The sequence below is a fragment of the Cupressus sempervirens genome, chromosome 6 (assembly GCF_028749045.1).
Source record: "Cupressus sempervirens isolate cs-2001-9-10 chromosome 6, ASM2874904v1, whole genome shotgun sequence".
NCBI lineage: Eukaryota > Viridiplantae > Streptophyta > Pinopsida > Cupressales > Cupressaceae > Cupressus > Cupressus sempervirens.
Window position 1 is genome coordinate 359,957,103 of NC_143123.1, and position 12,490 is coordinate 359,969,592.

The following is a 12,490-nucleotide window of genomic DNA, read 5'->3' on the forward strand; positions in this document are numbered from 1 at the left end:
AAATAATAATGGAGCTTTGAGTGATCATTTTGAGATTACTAAAATCTAAGATCTTGTTTCAAGGTTTTACTATTGGCCTAGAATGAATCTTGATGTTAGGAGGTATGTGGAAAGTTGTGTCATATGTCAAAAAGCTAAGGGCACTTATCTAGGTGTTTTTGGGAGTTGATCTACCATCAAAATGTGCTTCCAATGCATAGAACAATCTAAAATCATGACTAAAAGTTAACTATTGATGCACTACTTCTTATTCAAAATTGTTGGTGCACCTCTGAAAAAAGTGCACCTTGGTGACAGGACCCAAAAATCCAAAAATTCTTCTAAGTATCAAAACTTGATTTCCAACATCCAGGTTTTCTTCCCTTTTATACCAAAATGATATTCAGATGCTTTCTTTTGAATTTCTCTATTATCTCCATTACTTCCTTAGCCTCTAGTAAATCTGATGAATCATACTTATTTCAAATTACTTGTCGATAGTTTCTCACTTCTATCCTCATAATCCACAAAATCCTTAAGCTAAGAACCAATTTCTAATAATGCTTCTTCTATTTTGAAAGCTTGTCTAATATCATCTTTTGATGAAGTTGTTTCAAATGTATCCTTAAATTGTTGAACTACTATTTGTACTAAGGATAGTTTAGTCTTTGAATCACCTTCAGAAATCTCCAAGCTAGTGATGTTGTATTATTTATCCACTTCCAAAAATTTCTCTCGAGTCTTATTGTTTATTTTTTGAATATCCTTGTGTAGTCCTTCCATGACTTTATTCCCAAAAGATATCTTCTCTATCCAGCCATCTAAATTATCTAGTTCCTTCACCAAGTATATTTCCATAAGGTTCCAATACCTTTTCCCTTTAATATATTTGAGTGCTTTAAATTCATTGCCCTAGGTACATACCTCATCCATCATCCCAAAATTATGGTTAATAACAACAACCAATTTCTAAGCATTTGTTTGGATGTTGTGCAAAAGGTTCAAATTACCTTGTATTATTTGAACTCCCCTTTCCTCCAAATTGTGATGCCATTTCTAAAAAGTGTCCAAAAAGGAATCCATTTGTGGCCCTGTCTCCCTACTTTCCAATGCATTTTACAAAGTCTACTGGCTCCACTACCTCATTTAGGTAATCAAGAGCTTTAAAATATCCACCATAGGCTTACCCATTATGACCTCCTTCATCTAACAGTCTTTTAGAGTCAACTCTTCAATGTATGGATGGGGAGGTGGAATGAAAATGTATGTCAAGAGGTCTTGATCTTGATTATTCATTATGAAGGCAAGTGTTCTAACATCACCCTTAAGTGGCTCAAGTTTCTAGGTTGCCTTTATTAATTCCAAAATTTCCTCTTGTTCAGTTAATTCCGTCTATCTCTTTTGTTTTAACATAACCTCCTTCTTCAACCATGATGGTTTCATGCCCATTGATGACATATATTGTACTAAAGAGGTTGGTTCTACTGTAGGTTCCTTTCCCTTATTGGTCTTCTCTAGAGTCTTCTTATGTTGAGGAAGAACTCTAGAACAAGTTTCTATATCATGCTGGTTTGGAGACATATCCTTTGTATGCAGAGGATCTTATTTCCTTTCTTCTACTACCTATCCTTCCTTGGATACTTCATCGACATGCAACATATTCTCCTTCTTCTAGATTTTGACATTCAGATTCAATCATTAGAGGAGGTGGAGCCACTCATCCTTGATCTATTAATTTTGGCATACCCTCTGCTAGTGGGGGAGGGATTCCAAGAGGTCCTTGTGGTAGTGGAGGTAGTTGACTCCAATCTTACCTCAATGGCTCATTCCTAAAGGTGTCCCATATTTTTTGTCCTACCATCTCAATGCCTACAGACGTAAAATCAAAGTTTGAGAGGTTAAAATGTTCTTCCCCCTTGCCCTGCATTTCTACAATCTATTTTTGTTTCTCATCTTCAAAGGTCTAAACCTAGATGGGATCCCTATGGATAGATGGAGGTATCTAAGTTGAACTTCTTCTCCTCTCTTCTTCAACCATAATAGTTGAGTGAATTCTCTTACTCAAAGGTACAAATTTAATTTTTTCCCTTCCTCCTCATCTTCCACCTAATGGATGGTTTTTGTTTTTTTGGTAAGGGGTTACTAGTCTTCTTTAGTCTCCTCTTCACACCTACAACCATCATCTCTATTCAGGCTCTTTTGGGTACTAATGGGGAGTCTTCTTTTTCTAAGGCTTGAGGTGGTAGAATCTTTTTTGGTGCCTGTTGCACCTTTTCTTTCTCTTGTTGAGCTTGTTCTTCTTCAATACCTAGTTTTTCTTGTGCCACTTCCTCTTTCTCTCTCCTTCTAGGGGCTGCCTTTATCTTCTTGCCCTTACCCTTTTGTGTTTCAAAATAATCAACCTCCCTCTCATGCTAGCGTACCATCTTTGGCTTTACTAGTGATTTGGTATGGTAAGTTAGTATGGTGACCTTTGTTCCTTTCCCTTTCTTTGGTTAGGTTGTAGCCTAAAGAGTTAGGGCTTGAGGAATTGTATCCATCCAAAAAGGTTTCCTAATCCATTCACTTGTCAATTGAACCACATGTTGACCCTGATGATTAATATCATCATTCTCATCACACCCAATTTTTTCATTTGTAATGGGTCTTTCATAGATCTTGTCCTTGTTGCACAAGGGAACTATTATCTTAGGGACATCCTTGTCCCATGCTTTGAGGGGTGTCTGTATGTTTAGCAACTTTTTTTCTAGCTGTAGGTTCATTTTACAATAGTCCCTAATGCAAATATCATAGTAATCTATTACATTCAGCCAATGGAATTCCAAGGCCTCTTCATATACAAATTTATTCCCCACCGAATGTTGTACCATCCTGATTTTGTCAAAACATGGACGAGGTTCTTGATAATCCTCAAGAGGATATTCATCCCATTTTGAATCAAATGTAGCAATATCTTTCTTTTTCTTCACCTCAAAGGCTCTGATGGTGATCAACCACACCCATGTCTTCTTGTGTTTTTTCTTACCTATCATATGTAGAGGTAAGTTGTCAGGCTATTTCAAGTAATATCAACCTTTCAGATGGATATCACGGAAGCTTCTTTGGGCACAAGAGAGTACTAACTACCTAGAGATATGTGAAGGTCTTAAACTAGATGTAGTAAGCACCAACCTCTGTTATCCATGTTAAAACTTCTACTCACATCATCTTTGCATATTCCCTCTCAATGAACCTGATATTGACAAATATGAAACCATCATTAACCACCCTATATTCCACACTTTGTAGTGGGATCTTCTTTTTTACTAGCTATGGAAATAATACATGAGGCCAAGTATTTGCATCCTATATGCTTCCCTTTCTATACAATCTCAAATAACCCATAGTCCTCGCTGCCAAGAGATACACCATGTATGAGATCATATAAAAATGGGGGTCATTCTTCATTAAGATCAATTACTCATGAAAATTGTCATTGAGAATTATGGCCCAATCAATAGGCATCTTTCCCATCCTAATGGTATCTATAAAGTGTACCATCCATGTTTCCAAGTGACTTGATGCGGCAAGGTCCATAGGTCTACTCAAGAGAACTATTGAGTATCTAATATCATCAATCATATATCCACGTGTCATATTAACTTTCCCCACTCTTTAGTTTGAGGGTGTCCTATAAATTAGGTACATTGATTGTACCAAATCCTTGGCCTCTATTTCATCTTCCCTATACGACTTGTCTACACCCTTATAGGAGATTTGAAGGTACTGATCTATTTGTGGAAGGTGTAAGACCTTCTCAATGTTTTACGACATGAGATCTAGGACTATCTCTCCTATTACACTCTTGATGACCTTCTCGTTAGGCACGTGGTGATGTGCTAAGGTCATGATTAATTCAAATGATTGAACTGATGTTGGGTGAGAAGCCATGTTCATCAACCCATTTCAGATTAGAGATGAAACCATACCTAACTTCTCCTTATGGTTGTTGCACAACATGAAAAATATGTTCCAATAAGTGCGCCCCAATTTAGTGTCTCGGATATCCATGTATTTATTTTGGAATTGAGATTTCTTCGATGCTCCTTGATACTTGAAAGCCACCAAATTTCATGCCATCTTTGCTTCCATGGAGGATAAGGATGCCACCATTATATCTGCAAAAAGGAAGGAATATCAATATCTTGATGTTATAAAAACCATGATGACACTTAGATGGGACCCATATTGACAACTAACTAACCCAAAATAGGCTAAAATAGACCAAAAATCCCATTAATTTCCTAGAATACAAAATTGCATAGGTGCAAAAGGTGCACAAGTGTTCTTGTAAATTTGCAATTATAAAACAATGTGCATAGTTGTGCACATTGTGCACCTATGCACACACAAATGTGTTTGTCTATGTATTTAAAGGGTTTTGTTAGTTTTTAGGTATACACATGCACACCTATTGATGATGTGTACATGTGAACCTATTAAGGTTATGCACATGTGTATGTGTGTACCTCAATAGGTGGTGTTTATACCTTAGAAAAGGTAAAAGGTTTGGTGATGTGAAGGTTTGGAGATGTGGACGTGCAGGGCATAAGAGGGTGCAGAGGTGCATTAATGAGAAAGAGAAGAGAATAAAGGTGAGGAGAGAGAGAGAGAGCATGGGGGGGATATTTATAGACCTAGGGTTCTAATGTACACCCCCAAGGTTGCACACTTGTGGACGTGCGCACATTTGAGGGTGCACACATGAGAAAGTGTGCATGTGCACATTATTTAAAGGAGGTGAGTGTGTAGGTGCACACTAAGCACATGTGTGGAAGTGCACACTTCAACACTTAAAAAACCCCAAAATTGGATTTTACCCTTTTTCACATGCATGATACTACCTGATTGCGAACCTAGAGGAGGGTCCTAGATGACTGAGGCACCGAACTGGGTGATCTAAGATTATTTTGAAATTAGGGGTTCCCCATTTTGTGACTCAAAATGAGGTGCGCATTGTGAGACCATAACACACTTCAACTACTTATATTTTATTCATCTTGGTCACTCTCCCTTGCCTCCCTCACCTTGTCATTATAATAATCTATCCCTCTAACTCTCATCAATCTCTTCCTCTCTATCTTACTCTATATTTGTATATCTCTCTATTTTGCAAATTATCACTATATACCTCCCTATCATTTCCTTTATTGCTATCTATATCTTGTCTTACCCCTCTCTTTACCATTCAACTCTCACTATCTATATTATATTTTCTCAATTTCTCTTTGATCTTATATATGTATCTATCTTATACTATCTATCACCTCAAATATATTTATTCTATATCTTCATCTCCCCACTCTCCTCTTTCTATTCCTATCCCTCTCACTTGTAGTTTCTATATCTTTCCCTTCACACATTCTTTCACTATTTTTCCCTCCCTATGTCTTATCATTTCCAAAATGTCACCTCTTTATGTCTCTTCTTTCTTCATTTAATTCTCTAACCATATTAAAGGTTGACTTATTTGAATTTAATTGACATGTACCCTAACTTAAACTATTAGTAAAACTACAAAAACCATAATTTTAATTAATTGTTACTTATAAATCTTATTTCTTAATCTTACTCAAAATCTATCAAAATAAAATTAAAATATATGAATAAATATTTTGTAGGGTTTTACTAGAAGGGGAATATGAAAAAAATCTGAAATGGTGGAATAGGATTCTATTTTCATAGAATGATTGAGGAATTGAAATCTTTAGCTTTTCTATTTGACTTTGCATAAAGTATGAAAAACCTTTGTCAAACTCTAAACACTATTGTTATCTCTGAAAATCTAAAAATCAATATGACCCTATTTACTTACCAACAATTGTTGACCTTTTTGCAACCATGAAACTTTATAAGGACATGGATGCCTGATTATTGTAAGGCTTGACTTATCTAGTATCTCATTTCCATAGTGTTTTCTATCCTACCACTATCTATAATCTGGTGCAACATTATTTAAGTAGAAGTATTTGATCTAAAGATTTCTTTAACTTATAAATCTACAACACAAGGAATTGTTGTCATTCATTACACACAAAATGGAAAGCATTGTTTTTCTTTACTCTTAGTTAAACATATATTTGAGAAATTAAAGTTAGAGAGGAAAGTGAGACAAAGAGATAACTTCAAAAAATGATCATTAAGAATAATACTAGCTTGCAAAAAATAGTCCCACTAGAATATAAAATAAAATTAATCAATGATTAATATTATATTTTACTATTGCTTTCTCTTCATTTTTGACATTTACAAAAACACACTGCCAACAAATTTTCTATGTATATTTATCTCCTATGTCGTCTCTAAAACCTCTTGCATGTCTACATAATCTTTTTTGTCTTTATTCAATTATTTATTTGAATCTATCCACTCCTTTATAACCCCATCTCATTCCACATCACATATAATAATCAAACAATAAAATATAAGATGTAAGAAGACTTCTTCATGAGCACACTATGTACTAATATTAGAATGATTTTTATTAATCTATATTTTCTTTCATATATCCCTTTGTATCTATTCAATTATTTCTTTGACACTCTAACCCAGCCCCCCCCCCCCCCCCCGCTCTCTCTCTCTCTCTCTCTCTCTCTCTCTCTCTCTCTCTCTCTCTCTCTCTCTCTCTCTCTCACACACACACACACACACACACACACACACACACACACACACACACACACACACACACACACACACATAGACACACATAAATGAAAAATATCTCTACAATAAAGCTCTTAGAATTTTGGGTGAAAATGAAAAATCTTTAAAATTTCTTTGTATTTTTTTTTGTAAGTACTAAGAATAGTCACTCCATTTTGTATTTTCACTTCAAAGTGAAAGTATTTCTATTTTGTGTTTTCACTTCAAAGTTAAAGTGTTTCATGATTGGATGGAAATATAAGTATTTTTATTCTGACCCTCTTTTACATTACTTTCTTCAATTCGTACTTGTAAAGTTGTAATATGTAATTTCCTTCTAATTATAAATGTTCTATCTTTAGATTTTCTATTTAATTTTTCACCGTCTCATCTTTGTCAAAATTTTCTTTATACTTTTATTAAAAATGACGAGTTTATATATTTTATATATTAAATTATTAATTTTTTCAAAGTACTCATCTACAAATAATAAGAATATGAAACAACATTAATAATAAATAATGAAGTCTAAATGAAGCATTCTTTTTAACCAAGACCATTAAAATTTAATTTAAGAATTCATTCATTCTTATATGAAATATTGAATTGAAGTTGTACATCTTAAATTTAAATTATCAAGGTAAGACTTAACCCAATATTATAATAAGGAAGTAATTAAAACACATATACTTTAACTAAGATGGAAATTTGACACACCTTATGAGAAGATTTTATCTACACCATTTCTCAATTTTTGAATTGATTATTTGATAAAATTATTTTCAAAGTCTGACAGATAACACTCTTTTTTCATCACTATGGAAAACTATTAAAGTTGTTAAAGTTATACCATTGTACACACCATTAAAATATTTTCCAACTATTCTTGACAAAAAAATATGAAAACTCTCAAAATGTGTCATGTAATTTAAATTTTAATAATTACCAAGCATCCCAACAAAATTTTAAGATAAAATAAATTTCTAAATATATAAAATATTTCAAGATTTAAGATAACAATATATGAATATTATATTTTTTAATTTTTATAATAAGAATTTAAAAAACTTAAAAATTTTCTAATTTTTTTTTTGTTAAATTCTAGTTATTAAATATAACATTTCTTATAATCTACAATTTGAATATTATAATAATACTACATTACTCAACCTAGGACATTTATAAAAACATTCCATGGAGAATTTTATTTCCCAAAAAATAGTCAAATTTCAACCTTATAATAATTATAATAATACTACAGTACTCAAACTATGAAGTCTTTAACTAAAGAAATGATACTTCCTTCACACATTCTTAGACTTTGTAAGATAAATTTGGAGAACTTTAACTAACACAAATAGGTGAGATTAAAGAAAATGAAACTGTTTCTTTTGCCTTCTCAAAATTGAGATGCAAGGTTTGTAAAGATGGTTTACGTTTCATTAAAATTAAGAATAAATGTTATTCAACACACACCCCCACAACTCAACCCATCATTGAAAATATCAGCGCTCAATGCAATAGTTTGGACTTCATATCCCTGTGAATATAGAGCTCCCATCCATGCATTGTGAATACTCCAAATTTTCACTGACGTGGTGTTGGTAAACAAATTTGTCATAGTAGAATTTTCCCAATGGAGTGTGTTGCAAACCATTCACAAGAGTTGGAGAGGCCCTTGGTATGTAGCCTTCCTCTATGTTTAGAGGGGCAGCTCCCTCATGATATAATTTTTAAAGGATTTTCAAATAAAGAATCTAAAAACTTCAAAGATTAGGAGAAAATTGTTCAAGATGAATGCACCACACACCGTTACAACCTTCTTCGATAAACAAGATTGATAACAAAGGTGATCAAGGACTATGCTTGAAACCAACCAGTATTACCAGGCACATTCATTAACATTTATAAACACTTGCACAGTACCATGAGAATGTTTACTAAAACAGATAACAATTTTGATTTTAGAATAAGAAACCCAAAGCATATCTCATTCCATTTCCTTGCACCAAGAAGACAAAAGATATTTTCAATTTCAAAGATAAAAGGTGTACATACTTTCCAAAATTTATCTCTTAATCAAAATTTCAGCATAGTGTTCCCTTATTTTTCAAACCAAAAGGTCCCTTTAAAAAGCCCAAAAGAGCCCTTATATAGACATAGAGGTTAATAAATACCTCTTTGTGGTTAATAACTGCCTCCAAAATACATGATTTGGGTGAGGTTAATTAACCTCAATAAAATTAACCTCAAATAACAATGACCTCTAGTCGGAATGTATAGCTTGGAATATGTCTTCAGATGGTTGAATCATTAGCTTGTTGAGTTATTTGATGCAGACAATTGTTTGTGATCATCTATGTACTTCCTTGTAGACCTCCTTGTCCTGTTGAATATCCCCTACGTGGGCATATGCTAGGAGAACACTTGCAAAGGCAATAGGGCATGGCTTCATACCTGCTTTCCTCATTTCCTTGAAGAGGATCAAAGTTTCCCCAAAACATCCACTTTGAGTATATCATAAAATCATTATATTCTATGAAACAAGATCTCTCTGAGGCAGTTATTCTTCAAATACCATCAAGGCCTCATCAAGCTATCCACTCTGTGCATATCCAGCAATCACTATGTTCCATGAAACCAAGTCTCGTCTGGGCATATCCTTAAATATTTTTTGAGCATCACCAACTCATTTATTTTGAGCATATGCTTCAGTCGGTTGATTCCACAAAACCAAGTTCCTACCACAGATCTGGTCAAACATACTTTGAGCTTTATCAACCTACCCATTCTGAGCATATAATGTAACCATTGTTGATCAAGACACCAGATTTTTCTCAGGTACTCTGTCAAAATTTACATAGCCCTCCATTAAAAAACATTGTACTTTGTCTGCTATAATTTACAATCTAATAGAGGTCTATGTGTTGCTCCAATTGGGCATGCGTAGAGAGGCTATTGGCAACTGATGTGAGATATAGCTTCACACACCATCATCTACATAGGTAGTGGCTCCTTCTATATTTTCTTCTCAAGCTACAATGATATTTACCTTTAAACCTATCGAATTGGATTTACTAAAGGTGTCAAGAAACTTTCCAATTCATCCATATCAGAGTCACACCAAAAATCATTTGATTCCTTAACATTCTATTAGTTGGGCAATCTGTCAAACATTTGTCTAGCACCAATTGTGATTGATAACTGTAAACATTTTGCAATGAAAGCTCTTAAGAAGCCTTCCCTGTCGGCACCTTCAAGGTTGAGATTTGGCGATAGAGTGGACAAGTGACATATAAATATTTGAAGAAACCTCAGGCTCAGTTTCCTTTTCTTTAAACTATCTCTGCCCTGCAATCTTAAAGATAATAATGCACTCTTTTGTGCATGTTGCGGTAATCTAAAATTCCATTGTGAATGTATTATTATATAGTCTCGTTATCAAATTAATGTATAGCAATCAGCCCAAAAGTGGAAGCCATTTATGTTCACCCATGTTGACATACAAGATGGATTTTATATGATCATTTCTCTTCCTCACATGGATAGAATAGTGTGTTCCTTTATAAAACTTGAAACTTAAAATAGTTTGAGAAATTTCCTAAGCATCTACCAACATCCACACCAATCACACATTTAGCAGGAGTCAAGCAACCGTTTTAGTGAGTGCTGAAATGATAGCATAATAATATCTATCGCAATCCAAAAACCAAAAAATTTGAAGGCTTTATATTGCATATTGTAGGAGTATTTTAGTTTTCCATGGTTTATTCTATTTGTACAGTTTTCCCTATTATTTGGAGGCTTATAAACTCTTACTTCCCTTGAGACTAATTTACTGATTTGATGCCTTGGTTTTTATTTGGCAGGTACCCAATTAATCACCTTTATAATTCATTCAGAACTCAAATATGAAGCTAAGAAGCTTCTCATTGTTTATGTAATTTAAACCATCTTTTATTGCACATGATGAATCACCAAGGACTATGCCTGATTCATTTCCATGGTTATTTCCAATTGCTCCCATGTACATGTCTGACTTCTTATGGGAGAGTTTTCAAACAAGTTAATAACTGCCTTGTACAGGTTAAGAAAAACATGTTTTTGGACGTTATCATTAACCTTTTGAGAGGTTAATGAAAAAATGTTTTTGATGGTTATCATTAACCTTTTGAGAGGTTAATGAAAAAATGTTTTTGATAGGTATCATTAACCTTTAATAACTTGAGGCTCAGAAGTCAGATTTTAAAAATTTCAAATGCTGTGTGGAGCTGAGAACGAGCTGAAGACATGAAAGTTTTTAGAAATTCAAAAATTCAAAGATAAAATGGCCAATTTAATGCATAAAACTAGGCAAGTTTCAAAAATTAATCATGGCTTATAAAATTGAAACAGTTTTATAACTGGCCAATAACTGGCTCTAACTGGGGACAAAAACTGACAAGGATGAAGCTCGAATCAAAAATAATTAGAGTAGTGCTTTATCCATGGGGCTATAGAGTCACTTGAGGGATCACTTTGCAAAAGAGGGAACAAACACAAAAAATGGGATAGTGAAAAGAAAAACTAAAGCACCACAAACTCCTAACTAGACTATGTACAAGGCAGGTTTCCGTACCTCCACTGACTCAAGGTATAATCATCCAAATCCATTCATAGGGTGGGAAAAATAAATACCATGGTGCACCAACATGTGACAATTCTTAAGCTTCCATGGGTTTGAATATAAGTGTGCTACTTGAATACTAACTCTAAATTTCATAGCACACCCCACATCTCTAGATGAGAGAGCATATCCAAATAACCATGCTTCATCAAAAATCTCTGACTTTAAAATAAAATTTTCTTCCTATTGCATGTCATAGATGACTTCATTTTGAAAGAGTTGAAGTATAAGGCTCTCGAGTTTCTTAATGCATTTTTGATCTTCTCTTATGCTTGGCGAATCCTCTTCAATCCTCTATAAAATTATTCTAAATAGGATGCACATCCATGTGATATTGAATTTTCCCATGATCTATTTCTTCTTCCTTATCTTCCAAAAGATTGTCTTGAAGTCTTAAGTACTACAAAGTTATACTGATATCATGGTCAACATGGTTGGTCATCACTTCAATTTCCCTTCCATTAATATCAAAATTCTCCTTTTGAAGATCCTTTTGGTGACTAAGACTCAAAGATATCAAACCTCATATTGGATTTCCTTCATCTGATCTGTGGTGTGAAGCAACTTGTGTAGTTATGGCCAAAAAACCTTGTCTTTGAATACCAACTTGAGAATCATCAATAGAAATGCTTTTCTCTAAGAATAAAGGATTAAAGTAAACACTTTCTCCATAGAGGAAGTTACCATCCAAAGCTTTTGAGCACAAAATTGGGATAAAAGCATCATTAGAGTTTCCTTCCTCAATTTCCTCCATGAGATCACCTACTAACTCATTACTTTCTTCATCATGGTTATTCTTCTCATAGAAGTTATTTGGCATAGAATTTCCTATTTGATGAAAAGACTCAAAAAGAGGATTTCCTTGAACTTTGAATGATCCATAGGAATTTAATTTCACTTTCATTGGAATAGGGGAACTTGTTTTAATATCCATATAGCTTTCATCTTCAATATGTTCAATGATATCTATCTCCTCTTGAATCATCATTTCTTCTCCAAGACAATTTTCATGAATTCTGAAAGTTGGCATGCATGATAAAGAATTAAGATTACATGGTTCATCTTCTTCTCCTAGAAGCTGATTTTTAACTTTTTCATCAATTGACCATTTAATCACAAGTTCATCAATATCATCAAATGTAAAGGTCTCCATTTCCTCAG